Genomic DNA, 26,029 nt, shown 5'->3' with positions numbered 1-26,029 from the left:
TTCCTGTTCGAAATCATGGTAGAATTCATGTTTCTACTCTGTATCCTACTACTATGCTAGTCCACATTATTAGTTTCATCTCTGTTATAGCCGTCATGATTTATTTTGTGCTTATTCAGATTAAATCTCGTAGTAACTTGCTCATATATTCAACTGGCACAACGTCCCCTATAGCCACTCCTGTTTCATGGACGGCCTGGTCGATGTTGGAATTTTGCTAGTAGGACTTTATAAGGTGAGCTCTTCTACCACTTGTATGAGCATGAGAACAGGAGACCTACGCGCGTGGGCAGCGACACTGGCTACGCCGAGCATACTTGGACTCTGCGGAGTTGGGACTTTCCCGCCGATGTGGACATGGAAAATCCATGGTGTTATTTGGAATCCAACAATGTGCACGGGGACTCCAAGGAGGTTCACCTGGACATCTGCATTTTCAAGTTAATTGTTGATCATTAGTCTTTGCTCGATGTAATCCGCTGTCTAAGCATGTGGAGGCTTCCATGCATGATCTTGCTCTATTGGAGTATCGCGCATGAATAAAAGTGTATCCATTTATGGTTTAGTCTAGAATCTTCCATGTATGAATTTTTACTACAGTACTGGTGAAAGACTTATGATGAACCATTTCTTACATATCCTCTGCCCCCTCCCAAGTCATCCTGATTTAATCCCTCCGTCTAGGTGTATAAGGGCATGGTTAGTACTTAAATACTATAGCCAACTGTTGGCTACAAGAAAGTGCCATGTCATCTGTAGCCAACATGTATAACAATGGATACTCAAAACTAATTCTTAAAGATCATTCTTAAAGTTATTTCTTCACAAGTTTTGGATGCAGGTTGAACAGTTGAACGCTTTTGTTTGCAAAAGATACTTTTTATCTACTTCACCCGGACGTTTGTGAGCTCTAGAGATGAAATAATATCCAAACAAACCCTATCCAAATGAACTAACCGAGGCATCTCCATCTTAATTTTCTCTTGCAAGTCGTGTGTGGTCCCTTCATCGTGAAAATGCTCTGGCCGTCGCATTGATTTGCATGCATGGATAGCACTACCATATTTTCAAAGGAGGAGCGAGCTCTATATTTCAGCCAAGGCATGCATGATTTGAGGAATTATGGTTGGGCATGCATGTAGAAAAGGGAGGAGAGTAATTTGCATGCGAGGGATTAAAGGAAGGGAGGCCAGCGGCTAGGCATTCAAAGGAGGCTGCATGCAAGATTACACGGGATCCAGATACTAGTCCCAAAACCAGTTTCTCTTTTTGCGGACATGCCTTGGTACAAAAGATTGACAAGTTAGGCCTTGTAAAAATGGATGGAGGGAGTAGTAGTACGTGTAGAGGGCGGCGCTGCACGGGAGTCTCACCTCTCACCCCGCTCATGGCGCGGTAGTAAAGCTGTCATATCACAAAACCCAACCACTCCCAGTGATAAGTGGCCTGGTAAAATAAATGGACAAGCAACCATCACATCCCTCCATCTTTTTTGTATTTCATCTCTCTGCATTTACTTTCTCCGGTTCATCTCGCACACTCGATCCCTAGCTACTACTCCTAGGGCCAGTTCTTTTGTCGGCTTCCCCAGCTTTTCCCACAAGACTAGTCACAGTGGAGAGTAACAATAAGGTGCCTCACTCATTTATTTGGGCTTCTAAACTACTATTCCGCCCTGGTTTATTCCTCACCATTGTAATTTGTGCTAAATTTTGACCAAAGATTTAACTGGTTTTTCCTCACCATTGTAATTTGTGCTAAATTATGACCAAAAATTTGACACAGATTACAATGGGGACCAATAAACCAGGACGAAGGTAGTAGTTATGGGATTACTAATATAGAAGCCTAAAAGAACTGGCCCCTGGTACTCCTACTAGTAGTAGTACTCAAGTTGGAATAACAATTGCACAACACAACCTGTTAGGCAAAAAATTCGATACAGGGTGTAGGAAGCAGTTTGGGAATTTGCATGCCTTTCCAACCAGTGAGATACTCCGTACAAAGTATGACAGAGAAATAACCACAGAGAAGGAAGCTAAAAGTAAACAATCAAACGAGCATTTTTGTATTTGTTTTGCATTGAATCGTTTCACAGGCTTGACTAGTGCTGTTTTCCACTTTTACAAAAACCGCATCATAATGTTAAAACATGCATTTGCACGTACATAAGTAATAGTAGTACTCCCTCCGTATAGGTGTATAAGTATTCCCTCCTTCTTGGTCACGGTGCACAACCAAAGATGACTTATTGACCTGGACGGAGGGAGTAGCACAGTCTGCAAGCATATATCGAGAGAGACGTGTAGTGTGATAGTATATAGTAAAGTTTGTGCTATATGCACGTACTTGCAAAATGCGTACGAATACACAAGGTTTCCAAACTTTCCCTTTTACATACTTAATTAAGGACGCTAAAAATTCCTGAACATTCGGGATTTATAATTTGCGTCCCAAAACTAATGAGATCGCCTTACGAAAAAAAACTATACTCCTCCTAAAAGCCACGGTGCTCGCAGGAGCGCTTGGGCGCGCCACGAGTGCCCTGGTGCGCGGCCGTTTCCAAGCGTGCCAACACAACGCCTCTCCCTCAGCCTCGCAACTCGCGAGGTGCTGATTGGCAGCTTGCCGGCGGGCGAGCGCGATCTCACCAGTGTGGTGATCCGGCGCCAACAGGTAGTCCTCCTCGCTGGAAGCGTGCACCCGGTCCATGTACCGCCAAGTGTAGGTGGCTTGGGCCCGTCTGCACTCAGGGCGTCAGCACGGGCGTCCTCCGCCACCCTCACGGCCCTCGCATGAGCCTTCTGCCAAAGAGCCAATTGCCTGACTCTCTCGGATGCGACATAGGCCTCCCAGGCAGCTTGTTCCGTGGTGCACTTCTCTTCCTCGGCCTTCTTCTCCGCCTCTATTTTGGCGCGCTCTGCTGGAGGCAAAGCCTCCCACAAGGCGACACCATTTCTTTCCAAAGCTCCTCAAGGCTGGGGGGCTCGGCGGGCGGCGCAGCGTTCTCCTTGTAGCGGGGAGCCGACGCGTCCTCCGGCGCCCGTGCTGGCGAGATTGGGAACACCTGCGCGTCCATGTCGACGCGTCGCGGCGAGGAGCGGAACGCCGACGCGTCCTCCTCGACTAGTGGCAGCAAGGAACGGAACGGCGACGCATCGCGTAGCGGAGAGGAGCGGAACACCGACGCGTCCTCCTCGACTAGTGGCGGCAAGGAACGGAACGGCAACGCGTGACCGTCCGCGCTGTGCTAAGAGGGGCTCCTAGGGCTTGGGAGGGGCGATGCCATGGTGGTCGACATGAGAGGGAGGGGGAGGAGATAGCAATGAACGTGACCATGAGGGGGAGGAGATAGCGATGTCGTGGGAGGCGCAGTATTTATAGAGAGCAATGGCACACCTACGTAAGATATGGACTGAGATGCACTGACTTAACTGCAGGTCCAGTTGCATCACTAACATGTGGGCCATACCCATGTTGGGCCCATATGTCAGTGACCGAATGCACCTGCAGTTAAGTAACAGCTACATGGGCATATTTGTTGGAGTAAATTATGGGGGAGCGAACGGGTGGAAATATTGCTGGTCACAACGGATTGGACGAGCGTGGGGAGAGGAGAGTCATGCATGCAGATTTTTTCACACGGGGTGGAGTGGTGGGACCACTGGAGGGAGAAGGAGAGTTTGGCAGGCATATTATTTCCACACATGGAGAGGAAAAGATTTGGAGACGAACGGGTTTCCTACAGGTATGGGGAACAGTGCATAATAAGTCATCTTGCATGCCGGGCTAGGTATAGTCTCAAGTCATTAAAAACAAACACGCCCCACACATGTTCATATTTCAAGGTGCACTAAATTATTGCATGCGATGGTTAAGGCTGGCCATAATGGTGGTATCTTAGCACACGGGAATAGCAAACATGCTGATGTGGCAAAGAATTAAAGAAGAGAGGGGGGTTAGAGTAACTAGTGTTCATGCATGCATTGGTAAACACATTTTTTTGTGGAGAACGACAGCACTAGTTGAGTACTTTTGCAGACTTCAAAAACTATTCCACAATGTGTCAACATTCACAATGTCAAATCAATATTTTTACACTCATTATAAAACGCAGTTCTTATACTCATTATAATCAGTACTCCCTCCGTCTAGGTGAGCAAGTCATCTTAGATTGTGCACTGTGACCAAGGAGGAGGGGAAAACGAGAGATCTTAATGTTTATTTGCTAATTAATAGCATTGCATGCAATGAACTAACCACTGCATGTCGTGTTTGGTAGTCTCAAGTCATTAAAAGCATGCACACCCACATCTCGTATTGGTTGATATGTCAAGAAACAAGAAACGAGGTAGAAGTTAATGCACCGCGCCTAAGTGTTTTGGGAATATTGTATCGAATGAGTGTACTAGTGTGGCTGGTTAATTAATATAAGGTGGTGTTCAAAAAAAGTATAAATTTGGTCAAACACTTTGCAAACGGTTGACGGGAGTAAAAAGGATGAGAGGGAGTATCATGCATGCGGAGTAGGCAAAAAAATTGCTTGTCTAAAAAAGGCAAAAAAAATTGCTCATTTATAGCCGGTCGAAGTCTCCAAGGGCGCGACAGCGCGAGGGAGGCGAAGGTCGTGGGAGGCGCGACGTTTGACGGAATTAAGTGAAGTTACATCCACGCGCCGGCATGGCGTGCGAACAGGCAGAAGCTATACCGTCAGGCCTACGATATGGGTCTAGTAGACATGACATCTAGTGGGTCCCGCATAGTTCTCGAGAACTCCTTGGGGGCTTGCAGCCGTTTATCCATCGGGCAAGCCAGCAACCCCACGCCGTTCGCACGCCCTACTCGTCCCCTTCTTCTACCTTACAACAGTTCGCTCCCAGTCGTCCCGTCCTTTCACATTAGTTCGCTCCCAGCTTTTTTGTGTGGGGTACAACAGTTCAACTTCTCCTAACCCTCCTCCAAAATCCATGGCCTCCCAAATCTCCATGGTTGCCGCTGAGTACCAGGTTAGAGCCATCACCGGCGATCAGTTCATCGTCATCTACACACGTGGATCCGAGACGGTGAAAGCATGGCTTGCTCGCTTCCTACGCATGTTCAACAGTTCAACGGATGAGTGGGTCGCTGGGCTAGATGTTGAGTACACCACAGTCCTGGGACGAGAGAAGGATCTAAAGGACGAAGAGAGGAAGAAGCCCACCGTGATCCAGGTTTGCGTACATAATGTTTGCTTGGTCTACCACATATGCCCTACCGACGTTGAGTGCCAGGATTTTAAGAACTTCCTCAAGGACAAAAGAGTGAAATTCGTTACTGTAGGCTTTAAGAACGACAGTGGCGTCCTGCGTCGGATAGGTCTCATTGTGGGCTAGCCCTTCGATCTCCAGAAGGCAAGCATGGTGTCCTCCTCTCAACCTTCAATGTCGACCCTGGCAGCAGCGATGATTGATCCTTCATATGCTAAACTGAAGAAACCTCATCACGAGTTTCATCATGCATGGGAGTCGAAGACATTAGATGAAGATCACATCCTGTACGCAGCAATGGATGCCTACCTTTGTTTAAATATGTACAAGGGTTGGATGAAGAAGCAGAGCTCAGTGTCTGGTTCAAGCAAAGAAGCGTCGGCGAAGAGGAAGAGGAAGAGGGACGAGGACGAAGTCGAGGATGTGGACTCGGACTCCAAATAGGTGGCAGTGCCGTCGCTCATGCTGGTTCTACTCCAGTGTCAAGCGGACTAGTTGCTTATTAGTTTATTTTCAAGGGTGTGTTGTGCTGAGGCCCCAGCAGAACTATGTTTATGTTCTTTCTCGTTATTTGAACTCTTTAGTACATACAGTAGTACTAGTACTATGTCTTACTACGGTTCTTCTTGCAGTTGGTACTACTGCTCGTATCTTCGTGTTCCTACTGTACTTAATACGTTCGTACTAGTAGTATAATTTGGGTCAGTCGATTTGTGAAAGAAGTTCGACGAAGCGAAGGAAGAAGATGGCAGAAGAGGTGGAAGAAGCACTTCTAGCCATCCATGTTGCATCAAACGGCTCACATGAGTCGACTGACCCAAATTGCTCCTTCAGATTGCAGGATCCACATGGCATTCAAGGTCTCGAAGGTAGATTCTGCGTCCGCACCCGGTTTGCGGGCTCGACGCGCGCGCGACTGGCTTCTGCCGCGAGAGCCACCATGCGCGCCTCCTCCGCGCGGGCGGAGACAACAATGACACGCTAGTTCCTCCTCGCCGGCGTGCTGGAGCACGTGCTCGTCGTCCTCTTCGTATGCTGCGTGCATAGACGCGGCTCCACCAGCTGCTCGCGTGCTTGGCAGCGCGGCGGCATCGTGAGGAGGGACTGCAGATGACATGAGCGGGCGAGCCTTCGGCTTCATGGCATAGGGATGGCGGCGACACGACGGTGATGGGCGAGAAATTGTTGGCCGGAGCAGGCGGGCACCGGCATGCGCAACGGCGGCGGCGGCATATTGATGAGTGCGCGTGTGGGAGATTACTTTAGTTTTAAATATAAGGTTGGTCAAACTTAAAAGAAAACCGTACTAGTACACGTAAACATTAGACTTAGGCAGCGCTTTTATTAGTTAGTACCACAACCACGATAAGGAATCCCGTGCAAGCGCGTGAACCGCGGCCGCACGGTCGATCGAACGGTGCGTCACCGTGTCGCGCTCGAAGGACATCCACCGAACCTTTTTGTGTGTGTGAAAACAATCCTCGAGTATTACTCAACTTTTTTTTCCTGTGAAAGTTCTGGACGCTGCAATATTTCCATATATTTGAATTTAGCTGCAATTCGTGTTTATTTGGATTTGGACGTTGTAGGTGCGCCCTAGTTTTTTTAGTACTGATTTTGTGTGTGTGACTGAGAGAGAACATGTGTATGTGTCCATATGTGTGTTGTGGCAGAAGGGCAATGTGGAGATGGTGTGCGTGTGATACAGACATGGAGAGGTGTGAATGTGCAAATGATCATGCATGAGTGAGACATAGACAGATGCCGATACATTGTGTATACATGAGAGAACGGTCTTCTAGTTTACTTGTGTGTGTGTGTGTGTCTGAGAGAGAGAGAGACAGAGAGAGGAGCATCCGTAACACAACAACCATCTCTCTCGATTCGTCCGTCCCTCGCATGGTTGGATGCAACACATGCATCAACGCGCACATTTTGACACCCTCACCCGGCCCCTGCCCACCTCAAGGCCCGCACAATCTCTTCGTGAATACCCATTTCTCTCCTTAGGTTTGTTTTCTCTCAATATCTGACACACACACATGCACACGCACACACAGAGAGAGAGACACACGTAGCACAACACACACACACACACACACACACACACACACACACACTCCCCCGACCACACAATTCATCCCCATCCAAGGTTATACGGTGACCACTCTCGCTTGTGCTTCTTTGCACCCCAACATGCACAACACCTCAATCTTCAAAGAGGGCAACGAGCAGATCGAAGACGGCGACCACACCGCGCTAGAGAATGCGGGGTCATTTGGAAGCAGGGTGATGTGACGACGGCTGACTGACTCCTCCCCCCGCCCTCTCTCTCTCTTGCACAAAATTACCAATCCCTCTCTCCCCGCACAAAATTTTCAATCCCTCAACCCACAAGATCCTTCCCCTCTCGTCCATGTTTTCCTGCTCTCTCATCAAAAATGTTGTCTCTTCTCCTTCCACGTACACAAAATCCAGATGCACACGCATCTCATGTATATTACATGTATGCATCTTTCTCACAGACCTAACTTCTTCCTCTCTCTTTCTCTCTCTCTCTCTCTCTCTCTCTCTCTCTCTCTCTCTCTGTCTCATTAGGTTTGATTCCTACTCTCTCATCCACATACATACAATCTTTCCCACCCTATCTGCTCCATCTTCAAAAGCTCTCTCTGCACGTTTCATTCACACATTGGGATATGTCAAAATGTTGCTTCTATAATGGCTGATGTAGAGTTATGGTTGTTCTTGTTTCATCCTACAAAGTAATAACTATGAAATGCATTTATATTCTCATTTGACTGGGATTATGTGAGTTTGAGCATGTTGTGAAGTACTATAGACCTTGTATACATCTTGGGATTCGACAATGATTGTAACTATTGAATTGTATAGACCATTACATTCGAAGTCAATAGCCTAATATATTTATTTCACAATTTCAACAAATGATTAGTTCACTATAAACTAAGAAAACAAATGTGTACTCCCTCCGTTTTTATTTAAGTCCGCGTATTAGCATTGGTCAAAGTCAAGTTTTCTAAACTCTCAGAAAGCTTATAACAAAAAATATTAACATATACAATAACAAATAAATACCATTAGATTAATTATTGAATGTACTTTCACATCATACATATTTGTTATAGTAAATGTTCATATTTTTCTATAAACTTGGTCAAACTTTAGGAAGTTTGACTTTGGTCAAACCTAATATGCAGAGTTTACTACTACTACTCGCTAGTTGCTTAGCCGAATCACTCAACACGCCACACGGGGAGTCCAGTGTCACAAAATTTTGAGGTCGGCGGGAAAATATCCCGCGACCCTGATTCGAGCAGTGGGAAGTTACCATCATAGCCTTCGGAACAGGCCTACAGATGACGCTTGGTAGGGGGCTGTTTTCGTAACTTCTGGTTCACCCTACCCAGCCAACCCCACCCCGGCACCCAGAGTAGTACACCTGAATACTCCCCATTTTCTATCCCCACCGCAAAATAGACTTCTCCATGGCACCACAGCATTCGTGCTCCTCCCCTTTACATCGGCGCACTCGTCCACCGCAGCGCATCTGCCTCATCAACGACCTCGTACGCCACACTGGTGTCGGTCCACCGTCGTCGTCATACACGGAGCCTCTTCCCCGGCATCGTCTTCCACGGTCTCAGATCTGCTTCCCGAAAGCCGACGCCAAGCGCAGAAGTACCACTGTCGTGGACAATGAACTGACTCCCGTTGCCGACCATGACTCACAGAGGCTGCCGCGACCATCGTTCTCCTCCTCTATTGGTAATGTGTGTATTGAATCACTTAGCAGTACATGTGCAGTTTCATACCTACCCTTCAAATTTCCCGGGTGCTATTGTTCCCGTAAAAGTAATTGGTTATAGCCTCCATTGTCCAACAGAATATCAGCTTGTAATTGTGCGTTACTCCTGTATCGCGTTGTGCTTGGGTAGGTTTTTCATCTGCAACCAGTAGTGTGGCAAATGATGGAAAGGTTTTTAGAACTAGCAAAATGCCCATGCATTGCACACATCAAGATGCATTTGTATGAGTAGTTTATCTTGTTGGAGATGCTCTAACATGGCAGACGAGTGCTTTAATGTTGCCCACAAGATGCATGAGTATTACTAGTAGTATATTTTTCTTGCCATGTTGATATTTTAAAACCACGAGGGCGAACATGCAGAGGAGCAATGAAGACCAAACACGGGATATTCGGGACATCTTCAAGGAGCGTGGCAAGTTAAAGAGGAGCTGCACCGAACCTGTAAAACGAGCTTTGGTAAGTAACACCCTTTCAATTACTTTCGTGTAGCCTCGTGTTCTTTGATGTGTATATGTTGTAGTTTCTGTTTCTCTTAAGCATGGTGTTCTTCGATGTGTAATAAGAAGAGTCTTAATCATCCTAATGCTTTCATTTTTAGCTTGATGTAGGAAGTGGGTGTTCTCACCTTGTAGTCTGTTTTTATTTATTTTTTCCTTTTGAATTCACTTCTCCGAGTTCTATTTATTTGGCTTCTACTAACTGGATCTAGGTTGCTCTAAGTATTGATCTAAAAAAGAAGTAACTTCATGTCAGGATGCAGTTCCTGCGAGGAGGGAAGTATGGTCAACCTCGAGATCATGTTTCCAAAATGAGGCTGGATTACACACAAGGTGCCAGTTCCCTAATGATGCTGGATTAGACACAAGGTGCAAATTCCTAGATGATGCTGGATTACACACAAGCCAGGTGGAGTCGTCAGCTGTTCGTGTCCTCGTGGCATTAGTAAAGGCTGAAAGAAAATTTGCAGCAGCCCTTGAGAATGTAGCTGAGTTCCTGAAGAAGTGAAAAGAGAAATCAGATGCTCTCTTCACCCAAGCCAAAGAAGAGATGGAAGAAGCCAGAAATAAGCTAGCAGAGGCATAGCAGGCTAGGCGTCTCCTGCTATCTAAAACTGTTGTCAATACAGAATTTCCTTCATAATAGCTAGGTTCAAATGTTTATCCAGTCAGCATGCCTGTTGTGATGCCCGTGCATCTACTGATGTGGCACAAAATGTTTTTTTTCGGGTCATGTAATAACAACAATTACTTTCCAAACAATAACAGACGAAGCATTGGACATGGTATAGTTCACGCGCAAGCCCGACATTCCAAGTTCAACTTCCACATCAAACTCATGTTCACAGATATCTGCACATTCATACATAATGTCCACAACCATGTTTCACTTCAAAGCCAAAAAAATGTGAGGAGAGTTATAAATAAAGAAAATCCTCTACTAGTTCCTGCTACCAGTGCGAGCACAACAAGTCAAGACCATGCGTAAATTAATTATATTTTAGTCATTTTTTGTGTTCTAAAATGCCTGCCGGCTCGTGGAAGGACGTGTTGCTGGCACACGCACGGATTCAATGAAGGCAGGCGGGGCAGTCTTAAGCGGGTTGCATGTGGCGAGGAGGCGTGCTCAGCCGGGCCTGCAGCGAGTGTGGCCCTCTTGGCCGGCGCGCCGGTTCAATGCCTGCGCTATGAGAGGTCGCGTCCGTGTCAGAGAAATCACTCCCTCCAGTCGTTTTTTGTTTGGGTATAACAAAATCTCGTTTTCCATTCACATTTTACAAGTAAAGTTCGTGGACAAACTTTGACCCAAAGTACGATGGGGACTAGTAAACCAGAATGGAGGTAGTAGTTTTTTTAATCGAAGAAGGGTTTCCCCTTCCGATTTTCATTAAAGAAAACCAGCATCTAAATCTAAACCATAGTATTTGCCCTAGAACTACCAGGTTCAACATCTCGCAACATAAACCCATACAACCTCCATCAAAAAAACAAACCATACAACCATACGCCAAGGAGGTACGTAGTACTATGAATTCCATTTTCGCTCCATACCAATCGTTATAAAAATTACTTACTACTTATAATGCGCCATTGAAAATCAGAACTCTTAACCCCGCTAAAAAACGATATTTTAAACGTGGCTACTCGATCTGTGGCAACTGGCGAGCCACCGCGCTCCAAGTCGTTCACCTGTGGTCCCGACCATCAACTCCTACGGATCAAATTATCACGCGAGCTGACTATTCCTACAAAGGTGCTCCACCACGTACCCGGTACCTGCGAATGCAGCAATCGTGCCCCTAGGGCTTTAGAGTTTATTTGTTAACGTCGCCTTTACGTAACACTCATGTGTGCGAGACAGCGAGATGCCCACTACGTGCGTGCACCTCTTCTCTTCGTATATGTACTCCACCATTTGTCTGGTGTCCAAAAAATTATAATAACTACTAGCAGTGTGCCAATGTGTTGCCACACGATCAAAGTAGATAAATACAGTGGCGGAGGTAGATGCAGATTACGCCTAGGGCTGTGCTATGTTGAGTGATAAACTTCTATGATTTTCTATGCTTTGCATGAACAAATTACAAAGGAAGTTGTTTCTAGGCCTTGGGCTATAGCCCTAGCTGCCCCAGGCCTGTCTTCGCCACTGGATTAATACATATTCACCGATTTGATAGAAAAAAAGTCTAGCTTTGAAATACGTATATCACTAAAAATATGTTATGTTTCACTCAAAATATATTCCTTTGGCGGTTTTGCTGAGATAAGGGAGGAATGTTGTTGGTTTCAAGATTCAAGAAGTGGTATATGTCTAATTTCTACTCTTACTAGCAAGATGCCCGTGCGTTGCACGGAACATCAGGATCTTCTGGGAGAAAAGGATGAACGAGGGAAGGCCTTATCTGCAAATGTGGTGAAGAGTGCGGGTAAATTGCCATATTTTCCTTCCTATCCATCAGATATAAATCAGATGACCTACATTGCAGGATGGCAGGCCCACCATCATCACCAACTCTATTTTTTATCCCTACTCTTATAATAAGCATTGTCGGTGATGATCGTGTGCCTGCCATCCCGCAATATAGGTCGTCCGATCTATATCTGACGGATAGGAAGGAAAGTATGGAAATTTTGCAAAAAGATACTCACACACCTCTCCACATTTGCAAATAAGGCCTTCCCTCGTTCATCCTTTTCCCCCACAAGATAAACTACTCATACAAATGCATCTTGATGTTCCGTGCAACGCATGGGCATCTTGCTAGTTGTTGCAAAAAGCCCATGTGTGTGTGAGAGAGAGGGCGAGTGGAGGAGGACGGAGTGCATGTGTGACAAAGACACAAGGAGTGTGTGTGCGACAGGTATCAGCTTAACATGAGGCGATAGTGCGTGTGTGCACGATCGAGAGGGCGTGTCTCAAGAAGGGAAGAAAAATCTACATAGATACAAGGAGCGGGAGAGAGACATGTATGCGATGGTGGAAGCACGAGTGTGCGGTTGTATAAACCTATCTAGAGGCTAGCTAGTCGATAAATGTTTGTGAGAGAAATACGAGTCAGGGTGCGAAAGCGAGAGTTTTGTGTGTGTGTGAGAGAGATGGTAGTCGGGAAGGGGAGTGGAAGCAGGAGTTGTGTGTGTGTGTCTGTGAGAGAGAGAGTAGACGGTAGTCGGGGTTGTCTGATCGGTAAACAAATGAATAATGTCAGTCTGCGATGGAGACGAAAAGAAGACCGCAACAAATGTTGTGTCTACAGGAGAGATAGAGAGAGTAATTTTAGTGGTATCAGTAATATGTAGAGACATATAGGGTGTGTGAGAGAATCCCATAGAGAGAAAGACAAAGTGAAAGACGAGTGGAGACTGTGTGTTTGGCGATGAAAAAGAAAGCTTAGGCACCGAGTGATACCAGAGAACAGTAGAGACGTGAGAGATAATGAAAACCGTGTAATGTATAATGATAGGGAGAGTGTGACACTTCTCAAGGGAGACCTCGAGAGACCATGTTTGCGAGGATAGGAGAAACCTGAAGTGAGCGTGCGGGTGAGCTGGAGAAAAGAGAGTGATAGCTACCTGAAGGAGCATGCATGCGAGAGAGATGAGCGTGAAAGGAGTGAACAAAAAAGGGATTCAAATATTTGAATTCGAGATGATGATACATGTAATCCATACTCGAACCAAAATTGATCTATCAAACATGCATACTCATATGAATTCACGCACATCTATGTTATTTAATATGTAGATATTACTGATCCATACATTTTAGTAGAACATAATTAGGTTAAATTTTTTCAAATTCAACCTTAAGATTTCGAGATCGTTGTATTTGTAAATCATATTATACATATAAAGCAGCAGAATTCTTTGTTGTGCTTTTGAAAGTATATATAAAAAATGATGTATATAGAATGTAATTCCAATTGAAAATGGATCCCGCCCGAAAAAAAGAATACAAATGGGATTCGAATTGAGTTGGCACGGTAAACGTGCACTCTGCAAAATTTGAACGAAGCGGGGAAAGTCGCAGTAACCGCCCGAAACCAAAATCTGCGAGATGGAAATCACTACTGCCTATCCCTGCCACGCAAAGCCTATATGCTGGATTTCTATAGGTTTCGATAGGGGTAGGTTTTTAATTTCACCCAAACGTGACGTAACCGCCTCTCACCCGGATTCATACACGGTGGGCGCCAAAACACAGTGTGTCCTCGGCCGAAATCGATTCCCTCCCCGATTCATATTCATACACGGTGGGCGCCAAAAAGAAACTCTCGTCGGCAAATATTCGGTGTATGCGAGATTACTGTCCTATCCCCAACCGACTAGTGTTGCTGTGATGTAGTAGAAATTTGAAACGGGGGCTAAGTTTGTAAATTTCCTCGCATTTGAGACTAGTGTTGCCCTGAATACATGGTTCCCACCTTCCTCTCTACCTCCCTTTTCCCCATTCGTACTCCGTGGGCGCCAAAACACCCTCTCCACCCCACCCTCCTCCGTCTGCCGCCGCCGTCCGCCACCCCATCCACCGCCGTCCTCCTCGACCATGCCGGAGCTGATACCCCGACGCCGCCGTCCATTACAAGAGATCGACCTCTCTCATCCACGGCTTCGGACCGGGATCCTTGCATCCCGTCCTCTCGCTTCATCCCCGCCGTCGTCCACCTTGCCGGCGCCGCTCCTACGACCGTCTCGTCCACCGCGCCCCGCCGCCACCGTCTACCCTCCTAGATCTGCTTCCACGCCATCGACAGCCATCGCTACCGCAGCACCGTCAAATTCTCAGCAGATGCGTACACGGCGCCGCACCAGAGGCAGTACTCTTTCGTATCTGCTGAACTTATTTATCGCAGCAAGAAAATAGATCGCCACTGCTTTACTCCGATTTCTTGTCTTGGTTGCGAAGTTGCCTTTGTTCGGTTTGCACCTTCAGATCCGCCATGGCACGCTCAACACCATACTCGCAATGCTCATGGTTTTCCCCTTTTATATTCCACACTAGTTAAATCACAGTAGACTAAATTTCAAAATTGGGTCACTCAATTTTTCAGAGCTCGCCGGAGTTCGCCGGTGCGATCGAAGGGGCTCGGGTGGGGATGGTGGTTGTAGGGGGCGGTGGCGGGGCCTCGTCGAACGAAAAAAACTCGACGCGGGTGGGGGGTGGGGGTGGGGGTGGTGGAGGAACACAGGCGGTGGGGCCGGTGGTTCGGCCGGCGGCCCGTGCGGTGTTCTGTATGGGAAGCACAGTATGTTCCTTGTCAGGAATGGGAGCAGGGACATCTGCAGTCTAACAGCTGATAGAGCTGGCCTGTACTTGATTGATAGGCTTTCAATTACTAGCGGCAATACAACACCATAATTTCCAGCCAGTTCCACTTTTCCGATTTATATATCCTGGTTATGGTGTACCCCTGTTATGTACACTATGATCTGCCTAGTTGCTGTGTGCTCTTGTTATCATGGTTTGGCAATAAACTCTCTATACAATATATTATGGACCTATCATCTGCCAGCTATCCTTACTTCTGGAGCCTATTTTTTTGTGTACTTGTGCCAGATTATATAAATGCACGCACCATATTACAGCACACATGAGCTCTCTCATCAGAATCCAGTGATAGCACACAAGTGTTTACAGGGGTGCCCCTATATTAGAATATCATCTGCATTACAAAGATAATCTCACAACTATTTATGTTTTCATGGTTCTCAGATATCATACGCAATTACAGTGAATATCAGAATCCGCGCATCAGAAGAATATTGTGGAACACTGCAATGACTTACAAAATTGGCACCAAGGCATTGAGTTCCATTTTGGAAGCAGTGAAACTTGTACGCTCCCCACCTGTTGATTCTTGTTCAAAATATCATTCTAATGACTATTCTAACCTCGAGGAGTCAAAGGCAGATGGCATGTCCTGTTCACCCATCAAGGTGCCTGTTCTAATTTGGCAAGGTTTTATTGATTGCGCGTATCTCGCATATGTTGTCTTGCATTTCTTCTACTTTGTTGCACCGCCATCTTCTTAGTTTACTCATCATATATGTCGAGATGCCATGCCCATCCATTATCAATACATATTCCATCTATCATCGTACCATGTTTTTTCACTCAAATGCTGTTCTGGTGCATCAGACATCAAAAAGGAAGAGGGTGATTGCCGAACCTGAAGGAGCACCAGCAAAGTCCTTGAAAAACGTGGTGGTGCTGGAGAAATCAGACATCACCCCACTTATATTGGCTATACAACCAGTGACACAAAACGTAGGACCGACTCTAGCAGACTGTACCCATACTTCATTGGCCACACCACTAGCCCCACCTCACAGGACCTGCACTCCAGCAAAAGGTATACCGATTTCATTTGCCATAGCACCAGCTGTACCACAGAAAAATCCCACTCCAGCAAAAAGTACAACAAGTCCACCGGCCGTAGACCTATCCCAACTGCAGAGACGGCCAATTCCTGCAGATTGGAGCCCCATTCCATTTATTCCCAGTTTAAAAGACAATGCTTTCAATGTTGTTAGGGACTACGTGCATATATTCCCATCATGGGAAGATTATTGTGAAGACAAACACCATTTTCACATCTTCCTGTCCAACTTACGTGTAAGTGCTATTATTCATGGTTATTATTTTCCTGTTTTCTCCTGATTGAACACATCAATGATTTACATTACATTGTTGTAACTAGGCGAGGGTCAATCTGGATAGTCATGACGAGCAAAGCTTGCTTGTTCTTTTCAAGGAAGCATTGCAGCAGTATTAGTGTTACCTGAGGAAATCACACTTTGATGGTAAGTCTATAAACGAATTTCCGGTGAAGTCTCTTGTGCTAAATTTAGAAGACATTGAATGGAAAAACCTTGTTATGCACTGGTCTCGTTCCCAGGATGAGGTACTGTCTATGAAATCACATGACAATTTGAACTTCTACTTTTCCGCATGTGCCTTACGGATCTTTTTTGCAGGAAATCTGCTCGAAGAAGAACTCCGGTTTGATAAGAACGACATGATATCGCAAATATGTTGCCCGCTGCTTTGCTCTTGTTAGTACCTGTTGTCATGTATCACTGTACTTGCATACATACCTGGTTCATTATGTGACAGCAGTATGCACGATAGCTTGCTTATCAATTGTTCACTCCAAATTATCTGATCTGTATGAATGGTTACATTAGTGTAGAATATATCCAATGCCAATTTTTTTAGATCTGCATTGCTCTCGTAAGTACATGATGGCCTTTATCAGTGTACTTATAATGATAGGTAGTTGTTCATGTACCATCACTCTGCAGCTTATTTTCCTTTGCCCTCCATTTTCTACACATCAGATCTATATTTACTCTTACCATAAGGTTGGTACTGAAGAAGTTTAGATGTGCATTTCTCTTGGCTATACCTTTTGCCTGTATCGCTGCACTTACATTTATAGCTATGTGGTTATGTAGCATCACTCTTCATCTTATCTTAAATATTCTCCATTTTTTCGTATATTATCACATCTATATTTACTCTTAACAAAATGTAGAGTAAAGGCAATGCTTTTGAAGAAGATTCTATGGTAAACTTCTTGAATTGCCCCCCCCCCATCAGCATGGACAAGGCCTTTATAGAGCCTGTCTTCACCAATAATGTAAGTTTGTCCATCTCAAACCTTCAAACTTTGTTGTATATATTTGGTTAGGCATGACTGCAACAGCTGTTTATTTTTGGTGTTTGCATCAAATTGCTTGTTTAAAGTTTATTATATGTAGTTCATAAACAAAAGTTCGTCCTTTCTCAATTTAAGTTTTCAGTTGTACAACCAAGTTCCTTCTTCATACCATGTAAATTAAACTATACAGAGCAAGTGATCTTCTTTTGCACTGCATGTATGCTTTTGTTCTTCATCTGTAATCTAGTGGTGTGGTGCACCTACCCACTATAGCACAATGTCATATTCTGCAATGTCTTAACTATGAAAAATGCCATATCATTCTACTATTATTTAAACCGTCTCTTTGTTTGCCAATCTAAAATGATATAAATTGACAACACACTAACCATTGATACTTATGAGCTCTTGATCTGTAATCCAGTGGTGTCGTGAAGCTGCCAACTCCTTCACAATGTCATTTCCTGCCATGTCTTGACCTGAACAAGACCATATTGTGTTAATGCAAATTTAAACTGTGTCACTTTATTCGTCAGTAAGAAATGTGATGAATTGTCAGCACTGATACTTTTATGTGCAAACCCCCAAAGCGCAGGTTGCTACCCCGATTAGAGGAGGAAGCACCTAAACCTACATCACCAGCGCATGATGCGGCCGACCGGCCACCCCGTGGCCGCGATAGAGAGGCCTCTTGGCCCTCCACTCAAGCCGCACCCCGGCGCCACTCAAAAAATACCAAGGCACGGGAAATGCGCCAGACCTACGAGATATATTGGAGGACAAGGCAAGGCAAAGAAGATCGATCTACGGATCGCGTGGGCGCCCCACGGCACGAGACGGTAATCGTCACTCCGGATACAGTAAATTCGGCCGAGCCAAACACAGTAGACAAAGCTCGTTTTAGCTGCGTCATGATATAGCCCAATACAGAGGCGCCGCACACCCACTATGCTTCACAGATGAAGTAATGGATCATCGAATCTCCGAGGGTTTCAAACCCATGAACATCGAATCATACGATGGCACAACAGATCCTGCGGTATGGATCGAGGACTATCTCCTTCATATCCACATGGCCCGCGGTGATGACCTACACGCAATCAAATGCCTCCCACTCAAGCTTAAAGGACCAGCTCGGCATTGTCTTAACAGCTTGCCAGCAGAATCAATTGGTTGTTGGGAGGACCTGGAAACCGCATTCCTCGACAATTTCCAGGGCACTTATGTGCGACCACCAGATGCCGATTACCTTAGCCACATAATTCAGCAGCCAGATGAATCGGCCAGACAATTCTGGACACAGTTCCTAACCAAGAAAAATCAAATCGTCGACTGTCCGGACGCAGAGGCCCTAGCAGCCTTCAAGCATAACATCCGCGACGAGTGGCTTGCACGGCACCTAGGACAGGAAAAGCCGAAATCTATGGCAGCCCTCACGACACTTATGACCCGCTTTTGCGCGGGAGAAGACAGCTGGCTAGCTCGCAGCAATAACATCACCAAGAGCCCTGGTAATTTGAATACCAATGACAGTAGTGGCAGGTCGCGTCGCAACAAGCAAGAGCACTGCATTAACAGCGACAATGCTGAGGATACAACAGTTAATGCCGGATTCAGAGGCTTTAAACCCGGTCAGCGGAAAAAGGCATTCAAAAGAAATACTCCGGGCCCGTCCAGTTTGGACCGAATACTCAACCGCTCATGCCAGATACATGGCACCCCCGAAAAACCAGCCAATCACACCAACAGGGATTGTTGGGTGTTCAAGCAGGCAGGCAAGTTAAATGCCGAAAGCAAAGACAAGGGGCTGCATAGCGATGACGAGGAGGAGCCCCGCCCGCCGAACAATAGTGGACAGAAAGGTTTTCCCCCACAAGTGCGGACGGTGAACATGATATGCGTAACCCACGTCCTCAAGAGGGAGCGGAAGCGTGCGCTAAGGTACGTATACGCGATGGAGCCAGTCGCCCCAAAGTTCAACCCATGGTCTTCCTGCCCGGTCACTTTTGATCGAAGGGACCACCCCACTAGCATCTGTCATGGCGGATTCGCCGCATTGGTTCTAGACCCAATTATTGACGGATTTCACCTCACTAGAGTCCTTATGGACGACGGCAGCAGCCTAAACTTGCTTTACCAGGATACGGTGCGGAAAATGGGCATCGATCCCTCGAGGATTAAACCCACTAAAACGACCTTTAAAGGCGTCATACCAGGTGTAGAGGCCAACTGTACAGGCTCAGTTACACTTGAAGTGGTCTTCGGATCTCCGGATAATTTCCGAAGCGAGGAGTTAATCTTCGACATAGTCCCGTTCCGCAGTGGCTATCACGCACTGCTCGGGCGAACCGCATTTGCCAAGTTCAATGCGGTGCCGCACTATGCATACCTCAAGCTCAAGATGCCGGGCCCCCGAGGCGTCATCACGGTCGATGGAAACACCGAACGCTCTCTCCGAACAGAGGAGCATACGGCGGCTATCGCAACGGAAGTACAAAGCAGCCTCTCAAGGCAATTCTCCAGTCCGGCCATTAAACGTCTTTACACCGTCAAGCGCGCCCGGAGTAACCTACAACAAGACCGCCTGGCACGTTCCGAGCAAGCGTAGAAATGCGGCCCCAACCCCAGCCCTCGCGAACTTGCGAAACCAGTGTTGCGCGTACATAACTACACTCTGGAAATACCATGGGCACAGGGGTAGGGGCACCATCACGGCACGCCCGAAACGCGGCTTAAACCGCACTAGGGGCTCCCGATTTCTTAATTTTCTCTTATTTTCAGGATTCCATTCTTCGGAAGGCTTGTCCGGCAGTACAATTGCCGCACAAACGATACAACCAGGGAAGCAGAAAGCTACGCCGTACTATGGAACTCTAAGGTGGTCTCTATAACAAGCAGTATACCTGTTTCACAAAATATTCCGCAGCTTGCCCCTGGAAAGGACATGTTAAATAGTCCCATCTTTTGCTTATTGCAGTATTTGTATCGTTCTGCTTTGATCGCAGCTTTTTTAAATAAACAATGCATAGCTTCCGTCTATTATTGCATTACTCTTTTTTACGAATATATGTTCATTAATGACATGTTGCACCCGTACACTTTGGTACGGCGAATATTCCAGGGGCTTAAGTACCCCACAATATGGTGTGAGAAGTCCGAACACTTTCACAAGTGCGGCACCCCGAACTTATAGCATTATATGCATCGGCTCCGAATCATGTCTTGGGTCAATAGTTGGGTTTGCCCGGCTCCTATGTTTTGGTACCTTACATTCTGTTATATCGGCTAAGGTAGCACTAGGAGAACTACTGCGATTGTGCCCCAGTTGAGCTGGGCTAAGCACCTCAGTAGAGAAAGCTAAAACTGACCGTCATGATGAGGCGAGAGTTGGCCGCTGTTCGAGAGGTTTTCGAGTCCCTAAAGACTTATGCCGCTTAGAGCGAGGAGTCGGCTTTGTCCGGCCTAGGCATGGATAGCGCCCCGAACTCGGTCTTCCAAACACTAGGGGCTTCGCCGAAATTTAAAATTATAGAATTCTATGGCTAAGTGAGAGTGTTCAAGCATTATAGTCCGATTGCCTTGTTCTATGTGTTGAGCGCCTCCCTCGAAGGACCCAAGAATGGGAAAAAGAGCGCTCATGTTTATCCGGAACACCCCAGCACTCGTGGCATGGGGGCAGAAGCCGACGACTCGCCATCTCTCAAATTTGATAAACGGCCGCACAAAAGGTAATATTTTAAATTCAAAAGCGTTGCTTAGCGCATATGAACAAGTTTTCAGCGTACAAGATCACAAATGCGAGTTTACTCAAATATTACATCTTTGGAGCATTCATTCGCTATAAGGCGGGCACCCTTCAGGACGCCCTCATAATACGCTTCCCGGACGCGATGCTCCTTGCCCGGCGGCGGCCCGTCCTTCACCAGCTTCTCCGCATCCATCTTGCCCCAGTGCACTTTAGCACGGGCAAGCGCCCTACAGGCACCTTTGATGCAGACGGAGTGCTTGATTACTCAAGCCGTGGACAGGCATCCACCAGCCGCCTCGCCAGCCCGAAGTAGCTCCCAGACAGAGCCTCTCCAGGCCAAAGCCGAACTATGAGGCCCTTTATGGCCTGTTCGGCCACCTTGTGGAACTCGACCATTTGCTTTAGCTGGTCGCTCAAAGGCACCAAGTGTCCGGCCTCAGCATACTGAGACCAGAACACCTTCTCCGTCGAGCTCCCCTCCTCGGCTCGGTAGTAGGCGTCATCATCAGACGCACTACGGGGCAAATCTGCGAATGCTCCTGGAGAGCTCCGGACTCGGGTAAGTAACAAGTAATTCACTTTCACGTGCTTGCTTTGCATAATGAATGCCTTACCCGCCGCTGTTTTCTCCATATCTCTAATTTCTTGGAGGGCTTTCTGGGCTTCGGCCTTGGCAGACTTCGCGCTTTCGATGGCTGCCGCAATCTCGGACGCTTGCGTCTTCGAGTCAAGCTCCAAACTCTCGTGTTTTTTCACGAGAGCCTGGAGCTCTTTCTGCACCTCCTCCACCCGCGCCTCCTGCTTCCCTCTCTCTGTGCACTCCGTGGCCGCTCTATTTTAGGCCTCGGATAGCGCTTTCTTAAGGGTTGCCACCTCGGTCGTGGCCCCTATAATAGCATGTTGATCCTGTCATTTTTTGCAACCACATCTTCTCTATATACTTGCGCAAGGTATTACTTACCTTCCTTCTCCTCGAGTTGCCTCTTGGCATAGCCGAGCTCGTACTCGGACCATGCGAGGTTTTGCTTCAGCGTATCCACCTCCGCAGTCAGTGCGGCGGAGGCCAGCAACGAAGACTGCATACACATATTGACTTGATTATGTTAGACTCCTGCGAATGTTATTAGATCCTCTATTCGGCTTTTCTTTCCGAACGCCGAACAGAGCATCAGGGGCTACTGTCTATGCGGTAATATTTTTACATATTCTTTACTTACCTCAAAGCCTATTAGAAGGCTGGCACAGGCTTCAGTCAGTCCGCTCTTGGCGGACTGAACCTTCTGGATCACCGCACTCATAATAGTGCGGTGCTCCTCGTTGATGGAGGCGCCGTTAAGCACCTCCAGCAAATTGTTCGGTGCCTCCGGTTGGACGGAGGTCGCCGGCTCGGTAGGCTTGCTCCTCTTGGTAGGAGGCTCCCTACCGGAGTCCGGAACCATTGAAGGTTCCGGTGCGGTGTCCGGCTCAAGGCCGGACTTGGAGCCCTTGGGGGTTCTTTCCCCTTTACGCCTGGAGTCCGGGAGGTCGCCTTGCAGCGCCTCCAGGACCACCTCCTCCTGGGTTGGAACCTGTTGGGATGCCACCGCGGCATCGTCCATAGGATGGGGGGAGGTAGCCGTCGGAAGCGAATTCACATCCGACGAATCCAGGGAACCGCTTGACGACACATCGAGCCGGTCTTTGGGTGGACTGCATAAACATGTTCGACGTAAGGAAAAGCTGTGCAATGGGGGAATACTATGAATCACTCTGGTATTTGGATACTTACGATCTCGCCAGGGGCTTGGCCCTGTGCGGCCACTCCTCTTTGCCGTCGTCGGTGTTGGTGGAGTAGTCCGGAGGAGGGGTCTTCCCCTTCTTGGACCCTTCAGCCTCCCTAGTTGGGGCGGCCTTCCTTTTCTTCCCTCCCCCCGCTAGAGGGGGAGAGGTCTCTTCTTCCTCCTCCTTGTCTTCATGGGAGGAGTGCGCCTTGGAGTTGTCGGATGATGAATCCGACACCTCCTGGCGTCGGGCACTCTTTCGAGTCCCCGTGGCCTTCTTCTTGGCCTTCTTCTACGGCACCACATAGGGTGCCGAACCAGCAGCTTCGCCAAGCGAGCGTCCGCTGGGCCTTCGGGCAAAGGAGCCGGACAGTTGATCTGTCCGGACGTCTCCTGCCAATCCTGTCAAAGGTAAGGGAGCTTAGATCCCGCATGGAGTCAAACTATGAAAAACTAATACCCTGTAAAAGGTAAAAACAGCTTACCGCACGAGCGTGACGCTGCGTGCTGAATCCGTGATCCTCAGTAGCGGAGTTGGGGGCCTCGGCGCCCTTGAAAAGCACCTTCCAGGCATCTTCGTACATCATGTTGAAGAGCCTGCTCAGAGTTCGGTGCCACGCCGGGTCGAACTCCCACGGGTTGAAAGCCCATTGTTGACACGAGAGGATCCGGCGGATGAGCATAACCTAGACTACGTTGACAAGTTTGAGCTTCTTGTCCACCAGGGTTTGGACGCATGTTTGGAGTTCGGTCAGCTCTCCTTTTTTACCCCACGACAGGCTCGTCTCTTTCCAGGAGGCGAGCCGCATAGGGGGTCTGGATGAGAACTTGGGGGCTGCGACCCATTCAGGGTCGCGCGGCTCGGTGATGTAAAACCACCCCGATTGCCACCCCTTTATGGACTCCACGAAGGAGCCCTCAAGCCATAGGACGTTAGGCATCTTGCCCACCATGGCGCCTCCGCACTCCGCCTAGGTGCCGCGCACCACCTTCGGCTTGACATTGAAAGTCTTGAGCCATAGGCCGAAATGGGGGCGGATGCAGAAGAAAGCCTCGCACACGACGATAAACGCCGAGATGTTGAGGACAAAGTTCGGGGCCAGATCGTGGAAATCCAGGACATAATAGAACATGAGCCCCCGGACAAATGGGTGGAGAGGGAAGCCCAGTCCACGGAGGAAATGGGGGAGGAACACCACCCTCTCATGGGGCCTAGGGGTGGGGATGAGCTGCCCCTCTTCGGGAAGCCGATGCGCAATGTCGTTAGACAAGTATCCGGCCTTCCTCAGTTTTTTGATGTGTCCCTCCGTAACGGAGGAGACCATCCACTTTCCTCCCGCTCTGGACATGGCTGGAGAAGGTTGAGGTGGGGTGTGCGGACTTGGGCGCTGGAGCTCGAGTGCGCGGAAATGGATAGGCAAAGGAGGAAGAAGGCGTGGATGAAAAGGTGGATCCTTATCCCCTTATATGGGTGGACGCGACTATGCGCCCACCAGCTTGGTAAAACTCGCTTATCTCCCAAGCACCGTAATCAATGGCGCAGTTGGGTTACCCACGCCCGTATCGATGAGAATCCCAGAATAAGGGGACACGGTCTTTGCTTTGACAAGACGTGCCAAGGAAACCGCCTCGCTAAACGCGCTGAGGAGGGACAGTAAAACGATTCGAATAAAGACTTGGCCGTGGTGTGATGTCACGCTATGGAATACGTCAGCAGATTAGATTTGCGTAAATATTATTCTCTCTATGGCAATATGTGGAAACTTATTTTGCAGAGCCAGACACTACCTTTGTGTTCAAAATCTTCTATGAAGTACTTGGAGGAGGAACCAGCCTTGCAATGCCGAAGACAATCTGCCGCCAGACTCGTTGTCATTGAAGCCTAGTTCAGGGGCTACTGAGGGAGTCCTGGATTAGGGGGTGTCCAGATAGCCGGACTATACCTTCGACCGGACTACTGGACTATGAAGATACAAGATTGAAGACTTCGTCCTGTGTCCGGAAGGGACTTTCCTTGGCGTGGAAGGCAAGCTTGGCGATACAGATATGTAGATCTCCTACCATTGTAACCGACTCTTTGTAACCCTAGCCCTCTCCGGTGTCTATATAAACCAGAGGGTTTTAGTCCGTAGGACGAACAACAATCATACCATAGGCTAGCTTCTAGGGTTTAGCCTCCTTGATCTCGTGGTAGATCTACTCTTGTACTACCCATATCATCAATATTAATCAAGCAGGACGTAGGGTTTTACCTCCATCAAGAGGGCCCGAACTTGGGTAAAACATTGTGTCCCCTGCCTCCTGTTACCATCCGCCTAGACGCACAGTTCGGGACCCCCTACCCAAGATCCACCGGTTTTGACACCGACACAGGCCAAGGGACAGTACAAGTCCCATGTTGCTCAAAAGGAGAGTCGCCGGCGCGACAAGACGATCTTGAGGACATTCGGCAAGCATGTGTTGAGCGGGTTCGAGAGGGTCATCACTCCTGAGGCTGCCTGGATGGCGAAGCAGGGCTACCAGTGGATTGAGTCAGAGGAGGAGACCTTTCCCGCTGCCGAGACCGATGAGGAGCGTGATGAGTGATCATTGCAGCTGAGCTACCACCTGTGTCGTAGGTGCCCTCTTTGCCTTTTTGGTGTCTCGATGCCAAAGGGGGAGAGAGTGTAGGATTTGCGAAGTCTTGTGTCGAGTCTTGTGTCGTGTCTTCTTTCACTTTGTCGCTTTGCTTTCATTCTGTTGAACCTCGTTTGCTTTGGATCGCTGGTTTTTGTGTTTGTGTGAGACTTTCATATGGTGTAAGGCAAATGTCCTCAGCTTATCTTACTATCTTATCATATTGTCTAGTACATTTAGTAGGTTGTGAGCCTATTATGCTTTGTGCCCTTTTCATTTCATGCTCAATTCTATACCTTGCCATGCTCATTGTCATTCATATTGTTGCAAGGATTGCCTTGTTTATAAAATATAGGGGGAGTGTTGATCCTAGTATGTGTGTCGTGTAGTCCAAAGCATTTCTCTAGAGAGCACGCATCTAGGGGGAGCCTGTCTATAATTTATAGATGTTGGGTTTGCCTATGTTTCATTTTATATCCCTATGTGCAAATCATGTATTGTCATCAATCCACCAAAAAGGGGGAGATTGTAAGGGCATATTTATCCCTAAGTTGTTTTGGTGAGTGATGACAATGTATTTGCGGACTAATCGTGTGCATTGAGCATTTTAGATATCTCATGTCTAGGCACTAGATGATTTGGTGCCCCTCCGAGCCTATCGAAGATGGC

Source organism: Triticum dicoccoides, chromosome 4A, assembly GCF_002162155.2.
Source record: "Triticum dicoccoides isolate Atlit2015 ecotype Zavitan chromosome 4A, WEW_v2.0, whole genome shotgun sequence".
NCBI classification, from domain to species: domain Eukaryota; kingdom Viridiplantae; phylum Streptophyta; class Magnoliopsida; order Poales; family Poaceae; genus Triticum; species Triticum dicoccoides.
Note: the sequence above shows the minus strand (reverse complement) of the source record.